Consider the following 12,037-nt stretch of genomic DNA (forward strand, 5'->3'; position numbering starts at 1 on the left):
AAGCCAGGAACTAAATCTGCAGAACTGTCATTATTGGTCCAAAGTAGGAATCTAACTTGAATTTCTAGACCTGGTTGGTGAACTGACAGAAAAAACACAAGATTATTAGCTATCAATCAGCTTTCTGTAAAACACAATACACCATTGTCCCCTCCCTAAAGAATTAATACAAATAGGCCTGTCAATCACAGAAAGAAATCCCTCAAGAAAGCTGTTTCAGAGACTTTAGAAAAAAGTCATATAACGCCTAGTTGAACACACTGGTCCCTCTGACCACTGCCCCCTCCCCCAACCCCACCCCCTACACACACTGTTCAGTGTTTCAAATCTGTCTTATCTATCTTCCACACTTCACTCTGCTTCATCTGAATTCTTTCAACAAAGATCATAACGACAAAGACAAAGGTGGTGAGGGACCAGAGCAAAAGCCCAGTAACATTTGTATTTTAAAACTTGCTCAAACAGGGACTCTAATGGAGGAGTTTGGAGAAGGTCTGAAAGAGATGAAGGGGATTGCAACCCCATAGGAAGAACAACAATATCAACTAAACAGACCCCACCCCACCCCCAGAACTCCTAGGGACTAAACCACCAACCAAAGAGTACACATAGAGGGACCCAAAGCTCCAGCTTCAAATGTAACAGAGGATGGCCTTATCTGGCATCAATAGGAGGGGAGTCCCTTAATCCTGTGAAGGCTTGATGGCCCAAAGTAGGAGAATGCTAGGGTGGTGAGGCAGGAGCAGGCAAGTGGGTGGGAGAACACCCTCATAGAAGCAAGAGAAGAGGGGTGTGGGATAGGGGGTTACAGAGGGGAAACCTGCAAGGGGGATAACATTTGGAATGTAAATAAATAAAATAAGCAATAAAACACAAAATAAAATAAAACGTATTCAAGTTTTATTTGGTATATGATAGTTCATTTTAGATGCAGCATCTCCCAGAAAGACTGACATCTTTCCGGTGCCTCTCTGGGTTCATTCCTTTCAGCGCTGGATAATGATCCAGTCAGACAGCGCACAGTGGAAGGGTCCAGGACATTTGTCATGAATGCCAGATAGGTATCAGTAGCCAACTAGGTTCTTAACTCCAAGTGCAAACCCATCTAAGAGGCAACTGGTCCCCAGTGAGAAGCAAACAAAAGAAGCAGAGAGGACCTCAGGAAGGAACCAGGACATTGACATAGATGATCTCTAAGAGGCCTGCTAAAGTTCAATGAACTTCTGAATGGAGCAGCATTCTCCATTTTTCTCTGGCCTTATCCTACACCCGTCAGTAGTTACTAATCCTGGTTACCAGGCACTGTTCTTATACAGGAAAAATTGGCCTCGTGGGCATCCTCCCTTGGATTCAAAATTGATAGCAATAAAGTCCCCAGAGTAATTATTCTGGCTACACAGGTGTGCAACTCCAATTTATGGCAATTACCTACGGTTAGCCATCGCATTATTGCCTTTATCATCTTAGGGTTTTAGTGTTTAGAAAGGATGGTCACTGAGTGTTCCTGTGCTTCAGCATAAACACACTAGGCTTCCATTCTGGGTCTCTCTCAAATTTCCCTGATAATTGTAGAGCAAAAGATAGGGCTCCTTGTTTTCTGCATCACTGGTGAAATTGCCCACAACTCAGACTGGCTGAATGTTTACCAAAGAGACAAATAAATTGAAAAAAAAAAATTTTAAAACCTCTTAGAAGAAGCTTGAGATTAATTTTCTGTATTTTATTTTAAAATTACCGCTGATAAATTTTTCTGTTCTTTGAGGTTTCTGCTGTTATCCTGTGGCTTGTCTTTCTGTTTTCATTTCAGCAGATAATTGCTTGCCTCGGGATATTGTCCTTTTTTTTTTTTTTTAACAGAGAGAAATTTGCCATATCAGATTGTAAGTGCTTTCTGAAGTTAACTCTTGCATTCCCATCTTGACACAGTCGGGAGTTCACCTGAAGGTTTGTGCACAGGAGTTACAGTTTCTCTTCTCTTGCCCCTTTTCACCAGATGCAAACAGGACACGACTTGGCTGGTGGCAAAAATTAGACTGTGTTCATGAAATTGAAATGAGCTCTTTTGGATGTACCGTGATGTCCCCAGCATTTAGCAACAAGCAGCAAACGACACAGATAAAGAGGCAAAGAATGAGCACTAAATAAACTTCAATTGCTGGGATAACTGGATGCACACAGGCACCACTCGATTTTATTCACAGGTCTTTTTAAAAATTAATTAAAATATAATTACACCACTTCTCACTCTCTTTCTTCTCTCCTACTCTTCCCAAGATGCCTCCAAATTAACGGCCTACTTTTAACTATTGTTGTGGCACACACACACCTCAATGAATAAATGTGTAACTATGAGCTAATGAATCTATTCAGGGTTGCCTGCATGTAAATCTCTCTTGGACTCACAGTTGGTATTGGGTAACCAATCAAAGAACTCCTCCCTGGCAAATAGCCATTCTTCCTCTCTCCACAATTGGAAACTGCTGGTAGATGTTCATGTAGGTGTGAGATTTTCCCCATCTACATTGGAATGTCAACTGTTGTACTTACTCTGACCTCACTTTAGCAGCCTGTTGTTCATATTCCATGGTTGTGGCTTGGTTGTCATAACTAGAAAAAAAATCTCCCAACAAAGTCCAAGGTCTGATGGCTCGTACAGCCCTTCTGTCACTTCTTCTGATGTTCTCTAGTCTTGGATTCAGGAGTTTAACTGTAGGTGTGTCAGTTGGGAACGAGCACCCCCACAATCACTGCTCTCTGCAATTTGACTAGAGTGGATCTCTGTAATGGTCTCTATCTGCCACAAAAAGCAGCTTTGTAATGAGAAGTGTGAACTAAATGTATATCTATAATTCTCATCTAGGTACTAATAAAATGCTCTTAGGACCACAGCAAGAACTTTGGCTGATCAAAACAAAATACATGTGACATCATGATTTAATGTCACTGCTAGAATTATTAATGTATTAACTTTTAAGACCTTTTCACATTAGGTCCCTAAACATTAAGGAGATTTTTTTTTTTAGGAGAAAGCACCAAAGAATATTTGAGCTCACAGGAAGAAGGCATTCTGCAGCTGAAATAGATCTTAGACATCATTTTTACTTCAAAATTCTTAAGCCCCCATCCATAGGCCAGACATGACCCAGACTCGAGTGCATTCTAAAGTGGGACTCAGACTCTTCTAATCAGTGCTGTGCTTCACTTTCTGTGGATCTCTCTATAGTTTGATATCTTTCATAAGCCAACTCCCTGTTAGCTCCCTGCCTGGCTCTCCTATAATGCATTTGTGAGTTTTGTTTTAGTTTAGTGCCCAAAGGGCTTTCCAAACAGCTGAAGGAGAGCACTAAAACTTTTGAATTGCTCTCTTAGTTCAGTATGCACTAGGAATGTGTATTGGATCCAGAAAACAGAGTTCATTTAGTTGCAAAGGAAATCAGGCTCAGAGTGGCTGTGACTTCCTTAGGATCATAACGGCACCCACTTAAGTCAGAGCTGCTCAGTTGCCAATGGTGCTGGGTAGCTCAGCAAGCACAGACACCAATTATTCAGTGATGTCTCAACACGGGAAGAGGATGCCCCTGATGAGCATTGGCTCGGGACATGGCTGGGGACATCTTTCCTTGGCATAACTAGACAGAAGTGGGTGGAAGCTAGAGATGCTGTTAAACATACAAAATGCATAATAATAGCTCTTCCACAGCAATGGTGCAAGGTTAAGGAACCAAGCACCATTAACAAACAATGATTAATCTAGCGGAGACATCAAAGCTGGTCTGGAGAATCAGAAAGGCTGGCAGGATATGGTAAATGGGCCCAAAGAAGTTTAAACCTGGCTTCATTCCCTGATCACTAGTGTATGTGCTAGTCCATGTCTGTGCTGCTGTTGACCACAGCCTCTTAGGGAGGCAGGACATGGGAAATTTGACTGCACTTTTCCCATGCTACCATTGGGGTGGGCCATGTTGTAGGGAAGCACTGAGACAACACTGCAGGGCTAGGAAAGCACAGTCTAAGGTGTGGAAAAGCCGAAGCTGGTTCAGGATATCTGGGCTTGCAACAAGGCCAGGGCTGTGGGGTTCTCTGACTCTTGGACATCCAGGCTCCACTGGAAGTTGCAGAAGAGCAGAGCAGAGAACCAAGTTGGTGACCAGTACCTAGTCAGGGGCCTGGGGGATAAAAGGGGGCCTCCAGCTTGTCCCAGGTGGGATGATTGTCCTTATCTTGACAAAGGCAGGTTTGGTGGTGGTTGTGGCTGGGAGCACAGAGAGGCCTCTACAGGAGAACTAAGCTGCAGCTCCATAGTTGAATGCCTTCTCCATGGCTCCCCATGGTAGATCTTGATAAAAAAGACAGTCCATGTTTCTAAACAGTTTATTGGTTGTTCACGGTGGAAAATGGATGCATAACATACCATACCCACTTCTCAGGGTAGACCTGAGATTAAATACCTTTTGCAGGGAGGAATGTCTGGGAAGGGATTGGCTAAGCCCTCAAGGCCTCTAAGTACCTCATTACAATGGAGAACTCTGATTGGGGCCTACATAACCATAGGACACATTTCTTTATGTGAGGACTGTGGCATGTGTTCCAGGCCAGGAATATGGCAGGAGGTGGGAAGTTACCTAAGCTTCAGGTATGTACCCAGCGAGTCTCCGGGTCTCAATCTGCTCTACCATACCTAGCTGCCTGGCATGGTTTTGGGTCCCATGTGTGTGACTTTTTATTGTTCTCTGTCTGGCACATGTTTAAAATAAATCTAATGGAAGATGATTTATTTGGGGGGAGAAATCAGGCAAGATCGCATTTCAGAGGTCATGGGCTCTGGAATCAAAATCCTCAGTTAAATGCTGGCATTGCCATTTGCCTGCTAGGGTTAACTATTTAACCTTTTCCAATCCTGGGACTATCCCTCACCTTCCCCTGTAAAATTAATGACAGAACACTTCTGAAGGGACAATAACCAATAACGTGTGCTGTGCCAAGTCCTCATCGTACTAATAGCACTTGATAAACATTAACGCCATCTCTGTCTGCTTCCACTGCTGCCGTTTTCTAGGTGGGAAGAAGAGTGTCTGAATTTTATAGATGTGACTTGCTTAGACCATTACAAAAGAAGACTTCCAGGTGAATGAAGAAAAGACAGGATGCAGTGACCTCTTTGTGTTTCTTTCTTTGTGTATGTCTGGTGTGTGTGTATGTGTGGTGTGTGTGTGTGTGTGTGTCTGTGGGTGTCTGTATGTCTGTCTGTGTCTGTAGTTTTGTGTTCTGTCACTTATGTAGGCATACATGTGTGAATATGAGTCTGAATACTGAAAGTTCATGCTGGAAACCTTCCTCTACCACTCTCTGCTTTACTTACTGAGGAATGGTTTGAACACAGAACTCGCCAGTTCAGACACTCTAATATCCAGTCTGCCCGGGATCCCCTCCTCTGCATCCTAGTGTCTCAGTTTGGAACATAGGCAAATGTTTTCATACCCACCCAGCTTTTAAATGGTTAATTACAGATGGAAGCAGTTTACTGTGAAGAAACTCAGCATCCACACAACCCTTTAGCTAAGTGATCAAAGTTAATAACAAATGATCAAAGTTAATAACATCACTGATATTAAAACAAGCACTGTGTAGCTCCTAATATCAGTCAGCAAGGACATGACACCCCTTAAATTATATTCATGGCAGACAAAGCGTATCAGGCAAAGGCTGGAAAACTGCAACCAAAGGGCATCCTTCACAGCATTATCCTGTGCATCTCCATAACACCAAGGTCAGGAAGGCAAAAACTAGAAAGAAGCTTAAAAAGCTTTTGAGATCACTGATGAAGCCTAGATAAAGAGTTAGGTTACATAATGACCTGGATTTCTTATATTGTCTTTCCAGTAGGTTATGTATGAAAATGCTTCCATTCATAGACGTATGTAATATTTAGGGTTGATGGTGATGGAGTGTTAACAAATGATCTTCCTGGAAAAACAAATCTAAAAGCCCCAGTACATGGCATAGGCCTATTTTTGTTGTATCAATCCTCCAGCCAAAATAAATCTCAAGCTACCAATATAAAATAAATGTTTTTATAACAAAAATTCATACCTTCATACCTATGTATATATAAGTCTATGAATGTATAAAGAAAAGAGAGAGTTCAAATACTACAAAATGTTAACCGTTAAGGAATCTGATGGGGGCTGAGACAACTTAGTAGGACAGTACTGAGCTAGCATTCATGAGGCCCTGGGTTCAATCCCTAATACCACAATAAAATAAAATAAAATAAAATAAAATGCAAGGATCTAATGGAATGAGTAAGAATTCTGTATAAAATTGTTGTAAACATTCCATAGACTCAAAAATGCACCAAAACATTGAACTTCAAAATCATTTCAATATTACCAACAAAACATTTCTCCAGATCCCTGGAGTGTTCTTCCATGCTCTACAGGACTGTTCTACACTATGTGGAGGACATTTTCATGCCAAACTTAAATTAGTCAACGTCAGAAAAATGTTCTCTTATGCTACATGGGGCTTAAAAATCAAAGTCATTAAATATCCTAAAAAATCAAAAATGCTCCTGAGGACCAGTTTCTTCTGCGAAGGCAAGTCAGGTCGACTTTCAGTCAGTCTATCCTAGTAGGTTTTTCTACTAACCCAGAGTTACCATTATCCTGATAGAGTGTTAAATGAAGAAGTTTAAGGACCTCATTGAAAGTTGCAGTTAAAAAAAAATAACAATAACAAGAAAAAACTTTTGGACCATTTGCATCTAGGAGGCATACTCAGCTCTAAGATACAGCCAGTCTGAGAGACAGCACTTTACCTAAAAAGTAACAGAGCCATTGCTGCCAAACCCTGGCAATGTGGCAAAAATATTGGATGATTGTCTGTTCTTTCCCCTGATCTCCCCTTCCCTTTTGTTCCCCTATCACTTTTGCCCTCCTCTTCCTTTTCCCCTCCCCTGCTCCCACTTCCAAACCATAATTTGAAAACTCTGAACCTCTCTAACTGAATACATATTCTCTACCACTACCTCACACTTGTCTCTAGCACGTCCCAGAGTCAGGGACCACTTTTATGGGGGAACCCATGGAGTGAAGAGAGAAAGAGAAAGAACTTGAAAAAGACTAGACTAAGAGGTTAATGTTTGTTGAGGTTTGTTTTGCTATGTAGTTTAATGCTAACTGCAGACTCCCAAGACCTGGTTGCCCCACAGACAAGAGAGTCTGCACATAGACCCAAATGATGCCATGTGACTTTGCCCCCAAACTATTTCTGATCGGTGAATAAAGATGCTAGGCCACTAACTGGACAGAAGAGATATAGGCAGGGTTTAGGATCAGAGAAGAACCATGATGGCGAGAAGAAGGTAAATGGAGAAGGAAGCTGCCATAGGTTAGATAAGTCATTAAAACCTGGCTCTTGGGCTGGCCATCTGGAGTTAAGAACAGCACATCTGAAACATAGTAAGTAATAACTCAGGGTTATCGATAGAAAAGTAGATTCTAATAGCATAAAAGACAGATATTTACCCAGCTCTTGTGCTGATTAAGGCTTATTGTAAATATAAAAGTTGTGTATGTCTTTTATCCAGGAACTAAATGGTTAAAAGCAGAATAGAAACCATGGTTTGGGATTTTAAAATGCTATAACAACTATTGTCCCAGTTTGTAGAAGCCATGAAGAACAGAGCATTTGAGGCATTCATTGAGCAATATCGAGTAGTTTTTATAATAGTCAGGAAAATGAAGGACTTAACAGCCAGGTGATTATTTGTTCTACCAAGATAAAGCTCTTGTCAAAGTGATGAGGACAAAAATCAGATGTAAGGGTTGAACAGATGTTGGGGACAAAATATAGCGATTGTCAGCTGTCATCTGAGGGAGAAAGGGGTCATAGACAGGCAGGACGGGTCCTCAGAATCTGCCAGCTTGCCTGACATCACATTCTCTCAGATGCTCCAAGCAACCCATCCTTATCTCAAAAGGCTTTGCAGTTGTCTATTTCTAATCACCTGGGGGTAGCATTTCTAAAAATAATATTTAAATTGCTTTCATCTAGCGAGATCTTTGAAGAAATAAAGTAGTGTGCAGAAGCCAATTCTATCTTTCCTGAGTTGGAGGGTATAAATGTGTTCTTTATGGGTGGTCATTTAATCTCTGACTAGTAAGTCAGAGCTGGCTCAGCATATGGGATCAAATTAGTACTTGTCTCTTACCTCCACAGAAGTCTCTCTTCAGCATAGCATCGGAGCTTGTTGCCACAGGACCAGTTTCCCCATATTAGGCCCTGGAGGGGTTGGTTCCTGATGGTTGAGGTCGTTGGTACACATGCACTAGTCTGTAGCCTTCCACACTGTGCCTCCTACAAACCACTTCAAACAGTCTGATTCCAGCCTGATTGAAGCCAACTCTCCCTCAGCCCCAATTCATATCATCAGGATAATTTCCTTACAAAGGTCATTGTTCACAAACTTATACAGACACATGTCAAGAAACATTAATTACTCCCTACATGAACTAAACAACAAACAAAAAGCAATGTGCTTTGTAGATAGAAATTAAAATGTTCTAAAACTTGTCCATTTCTACTCTGGGAAGTAAAACATGATGGTGTTCTCAGTGAGGCTGTAGAGAGGACTTGCCTTGGAATGATAAGAATCTGAGTCCCATCCCCAGACCTACATAAAAGAACTGGACATAATGACACACTTGTAATCCTAGCACATGGAAAGCAGAGATAGGCAGCTTCCAGTGAGACAGTAAGCTCCTGGGAAGGGGCTCACTGAGCACACTGTAGCATTTCTGGAAAGCCCCCAGACCAGTGAGAGGCTTGTTTTAAAAAACAAAGTGTTTGGTCCTTGAAGAATGATGTCCTTCCAGTCTTCATACACACACAAACACACACACACATGTGCACACACATCCATACACACCCACAAATGCACATACACATGGTAACAGTACTTAAATTAGGAACATCTTATTACTCTCTAAAAACTAGATCCTTCTATTAGACAAGACACATCCTAAGAAATTTTTCCTTGCCACTCTGTATATAGCATATTGCCCTCCTAAAAAGAAATGTTCCCATCACATGACAATGTTACTGCATATTTAGTTCATGAAATAACATAAAAAATATATAGGGAGGTGTATTCAACATCTGTTATCTTAAAAAATGTCAGATCAATTTGTTTTTTGCTGAAGTGCTTTGCACACCTACTATGTACTGAAGGTCAGACTATCCTCAAAATAAACAATGATTAATGCAGATGTCATCTCTGAGAAACTGTAGTATTTCTGCTTAAAGTCTTTCTGTCACCGAAATATGCTTAACTGTGATATTTGGACGACTGACAATGTTGTTTTGGCCACACAAACGGCTGTTGTTCTCCATGGTTACACTTAGATTTCCATTTCCTTGCTGCTCATGTATTTGGGTTTTGTACCTAGTTGGTAGGGTCATGAGAACAAATCCCCCATTCTGGAACCAACTGCCCTCATTAGTACACATACGTCACTACTGCCAAATTGAAAGGACAAACTACTGGAGACAACTTTTTTTTCCTTTCTGTGGGATGTGATAACACAAGACAAAAGCCATTGTGTCTTATTCTGCCATCACCCAAACGCCTCACGTGTGTGAGATTAAACATTCCTAACAGGGGGACTGATTACCTAATGGTCCTGCCTGTTCACATTCTCATACTTTAAGAAATCGAACTCAAATGAGGTCTTGAAAGACTCATTTGTATGAAATAAAAATTACGTCTGGGGCTTTTGGTACAGCTTCTGCTTTTCACTTACTTATTTGTTTCATTTATTTAAAAAACAGTACACATTCATTGCAATGGTTCATCAATATAGAACTATATAAAAAATGTATTCTCCATCTCGCCCCTCTTCAATCCCATGCCTTTGACATAACCAAAAACCAACCTTCTCTGCTCCTCTCAATGTGCCTCAATAAATTTTGACAAGCATAAAAAGTTATGCGTTTCTCAATTACTATCAACAAGAGGATATTACACATAATTATTTTCAGCTTGTTTTTCTTACTTAGCATAGGACTTTAAATATCAATATTAATAATCTCTTAAATCTCAGTTCATCCTTTTAAACATCAATATACTATCACTGAGTGTTGCCAATACACAATAAATTTAACCATTTTTTTTCTAAACTAGGTTTTCTGAGATTCTCAGATGTTTCCCACAGAGAACGTTCTTGCCTTTAACTGTGACTGCCTAGAGTTGGAGGCAAGTCCTACATCATATGTATGTATATGCATATATGTTTGTATATGTATATGTATGTATATATGCATATATATATGCATACAGGCCAGGGAAGCAGGTTGGCTAATCACAAATCTTCACCTCTCACTTCTATCTACCAAACCCGATTCTCATGTCCCATTCCCAGGTCTGTAAGTTTAGGTGCTATGGCCAGTCCTAACTCTCTGCCCATATTCCAAAGGGACTAAGCAGGTACTGTTGGAAAACCCTGCTTTCCTCCTTCCTGTGGACCCCTCATCTCTTACCCCTCTATCCATCCCCATTCCTGTCAGCTCTCAATACCTATAAACACATTAAACCCATAACTCACAGTGGCCACACCTGGCAGTGCCTCAGACGAACCTCACTTGGGTCCTCAATCCACAGGCAAAACTCGGGTTCTGATTACAGGTGGGCAAGGAGTCAACAAGAAGAAGGTGACAAACAGACAAGGGAGATTGGATCTGAATGCAAAATTTTATCTCAAAATGAGCATCAGTTTTATAATACAGAAAACAAAGGAGTCAGATAACACAGCAGGCAAGGTACGTCAAAGTATCTGACACAAAACAGAGTAATGCCTACAGAACACTGGCAAGAACCAACTGGGATAAAATTCAATGTTAACAACTGGGATCAAAAGTAGCCCCACCTAAGGTCCACTTAACCTTAGAAGTCAGGAGCAAGGGCTTCGTGCCCTTGCCATAGTTCTGATTCTAGTCTATTGTATAGTCCACTTCCCCCCTAGGCCATAGTAAATTCTTGTGTATGTGTGTAACTCAGCTATCTATAGTTCTAAGTATCTACTCTGGTCCCTCCTTAGACCACAACCTTCCTTCTTCCTAGATAATGGTAAATTCCTGCATTTACCAAGAGTAGCTTGCCCTGAGATTTCTAACTCTATGTAGTAGATAGTAATGCCTGATTTCTTTCACTATCTCTCTTACAATACTAGAGGCAAATCTGAATGTCACTGAATAGGCAACATTCTTACTGAATTCAAAGCCCATGGTCAGCTCAAGGACTGCCTAGGACTGGTGAAGAATCTAACTTAGCTATGTGTCAAAAAAAATCAATCCTTAGAGATGAGGCACTTATAATAAAGCAATATTAAGGGAAAGCACACAGATGCATTTACCAACTAAAGCAAGGACATTGGAGCATTCATTATACAGGATGTCAAGGTTCCAGGAGACTAAGTTTTCATGAACTTTTCACCTCGGACCATGTCCAGGCTTTTCGGCCTGTCAGGCGGGTCACTACTGGAGTAGATGTAGCATGGCAGGATCACAGAAGTATCCCCTTCCAAGTAACACATACACCAGGACAATCTCCTAATGATCAGAGAGGGTAACAGGAACCAAGTAACAAAATGCCTAAGCAACAAATACAAGACCATATATCAGCACCAAGCATTGCTTGTCAAATCCTGATACCTAGATTCCAGTATAATAGAATCAATAACAACTAAGACAAAATATCTCTACTAGAGCCCAGCTATGCTACAACAGTAGGTCCTGAGAAAATCAATATAACTGAAGTACAAAATAGCCTTTATAAATATGATAGAGTGTTGAGGAGCCTTGCTATTAAGGTAGCAGTCCCCCAAGACCATATAGATTTCTGAGATCAGTGCAAAATGGGGACTCCCTTTCTCAGTAGGGCTTCCCTGTGTCTCTGCTCCTCTTTGGAGAGTGTCTCTGAACACAGGTGACCAGCCTTGGCTAATCTTATGGAAAAAGTGACATGTACAGAGCTTTCTTG

The 12,037-nt window shown here is 41.0% G+C and overlaps 1 long non-coding RNA gene across 1 annotated transcript in view; it reads right to left on the reverse strand.

The window, feature by feature from the left end:
• Positions 1–12,037, reverse strand: part of Gm40677 — a 219,229-nt gene that overhangs the window by 151,895 nt on the left and 55,297 nt on the right. The gene's annotated exons all lie outside the window — the stretch shown is intronic.

Source organism: Mus musculus, chromosome 10, assembly GCF_000001635.26.
Source record: "Mus musculus strain C57BL/6J chromosome 10, GRCm38.p6 C57BL/6J".
Classification (NCBI taxonomy): Eukaryota; Metazoa; Chordata; class Mammalia; order Rodentia; family Muridae; genus Mus; species Mus musculus.